Raw genomic sequence first — 2,500 nt, 5'->3', positions numbered from 1 at the left:
ATGAACCGGTTAAAATAACAACTCACTTATATTTACCGTTAGGAACTCCGATTCATTTTTAGTGAGTCAGTTCGTTCGGACAGTTCGTGTAAATGAACCGGTTAAAATAATAACTCACTTATATTTACCGTTAGGAACTCTGATTCATTTTTAGTGAGTCGGTTCGTTCATACAGTTCATGTAAATGAACCGTTTAAAATAACAACTCACTTATATTTACCGTTAGGAACTCCGATTCATGTTTAGTGAGTCGGTTCGTTCGGACAGTTCCTGTAAATGAACCGTTTAAAATAACAACTCACTTATATTTACTGTCAGGAACTCCGATTCATTTTTAGTGAGTCAGTTCGTTCGGACAGTTCGTGTAAATGAACCGGTTAAAATAATAACTCACTTATATTTACCGTTAGGAACTCTGATTCATTTTTAGTGAGTCTGTTCGTTCATACAGTTCATGTAAATGAACCGTTTAAAATAACAACTCACTTATATTTACCGTTAGGAACTCAGATTCATTTTTAGTGAGTCAGTTCGTTCGGACAGTTCGTGTAAATGAACCGGTTAAAATAACTCACTTATATTTACCGTTAGGAACTCCGATTCATTTTTAGTGAGTCAGTTCGTTCGGACAGTTCGTGTAAATGAACCGGTTAAAATAACAACTCACTTATATTTACCGTTAGGAACTCTGATTCATTTTTAGTGAGTCTGTTCATTCATACAGTTCATGTAAATGAACCGTTTAAAATAACAACTCACTTATATTTACCGTTAGGAACTCCGATTCATGTTTAGTGAGTCGGTTCGTTCGGACAGTTCCTGTAAATGAACCGGTTAAAATAACAACTCGCTTATATTTAACGTTAGGAACTCCGATTCATTTTTAGTGAGTCTGTTCGTTCGGACAGTTACGTGTAAATGAACCGGTTAAAATAACTCACTTATATTTAACATTAGGAACTCCGATTCATTTTTAGTGAGTCAGTTCGTTCAGACAGTTCGTGTAAATGAACCGTTTAAAATAACAACTCACTTATATTTAACGTTAGGAACTCCGATTCATTTTTAGTGAGTCTGTTCGTTCGGACAGTTCGTGTAAATGAACCGGTTAAAATAACTCACTTATATTTAACATTAGGAACTCCGATTCATTTTTAGTGAGTCGGTTCGTTCGGACAGTTCGTGTAAATGAACCGGTTAAAATAACTCACTTATATTTACCGTCAGGAACTCTGATTCATTTTTAGTGAGTCAGTTCGCTCGACAGTTCGTGTAAATGAACCGGTTAAAATAACAACTCACTTATATTTACCGTTAGGAACTCTGATTCATTTTTAGTGAGTCTGTTCATTCATACAGTTCATGTAAATGAACCGTTTAAAATAACAACTCACTTATATTTACCGTTAGGAACTCCGATTCATGTTTAGTGAGTCGGTTCGTTCGGACAGTTCCTGTAAATGAACCGGTTAAAATAACAACTCGCTTATATTTAACGTTAGGAACTCCGATTCATTTTTAGTGAGTCTGTTCGTTCGGACAGTTCGTGTAAATGAACCGGTTAAAATAACTCACTTATATTTAACATTAGGAACTCCGATTCATTTTTAGTGAGTCAGTTCGTTCAGACAGTTCGTGTAAATGAACCGTTTAAAATAACAACTCACTTATATTTAACGTTAGGAACTCCGATTCATTTTTAGTGAGTCTGTTCGTTCGGACAGTTCGTGTAAATGAACCGGTTAAAATAACTCACTTATATTTAACATTAGGAACTCCGATTCATTTTTAGTGAGTCGGTTCGTTCGGACAGTTCGTGTAAATGAACCGGTTAAAATAACTCACTTATATTTACCGTCAGGAACTCTGATTCATTTTTAGTGAGTCAGTTCGTTCGGACAGTTCGTGTAAATGAACCGGTTAAAATAACAACTCACTTATATTTACCGTTAGGAACTCCGATTCATTTTTAGTGAGTCGGTTCGTTCGGACAGTTCGTGTAAATGAACCGGTTAAAATAACTCACTTATATTTACCGTCAGGAACTCTGATTCATTTTTAGTGAGTCAGTTCGTTCGGACAGTTCGTGTAAATGAACCGGTTAAAATAACAACTCACTTATATTTACCGTTAGGAACTCCGATTCATTTTTAGTGAGTCAGTTCGTTCGGACAGTTTGTGTAAATGAACCGGTTAAAATAACAACTCACTTATATTTACCGTTAGGAACTCTGATTCATTTTTAGTGAGTCAGTTCGTTCGGACAGTTCGTGTAAATGAACCGGTTAAAATAATAACTCACTTATATTTACCGTTAGGAACTCTGATTCATTTTTAGTGAGTCAGTTCGTTCGGACAGTTCGTGTAAATGAACCGGTTAAAATAATAACTCACTTATATTTACCGTTAGGAACTCCGATTAATTTTTAGTGAGTCGGTTCGTTCGTACAGTTCGTGCAAATGAACCGGTTAAAATAACAACTCACTTATATTTACCGTT

At 35.5% G+C, this 2,500-nt stretch overlaps 1 protein-coding gene across 4 annotated transcripts in view; it reads left to right on the top strand.

Annotated features, from left to right (window-relative positions):
* LOC127627827 (WD repeat-containing protein 7-like) overlaps positions 1-2,500 on the top strand; it is a 143,501-nt gene that overhangs the window by 129,052 nt on the left and 11,949 nt on the right. The window lies entirely within an intron of this gene.

The sequence above is a fragment of the Xyrauchen texanus genome, chromosome 34 (genome assembly GCF_025860055.1).
Source record: "Xyrauchen texanus isolate HMW12.3.18 chromosome 34, RBS_HiC_50CHRs, whole genome shotgun sequence".
In the NCBI taxonomy this organism is placed as follows: domain Eukaryota; kingdom Metazoa; phylum Chordata; class Actinopteri; order Cypriniformes; family Catostomidae; genus Xyrauchen; species Xyrauchen texanus.
This window is presented reverse-complemented; position numbering and strand designations above follow the sequence as displayed.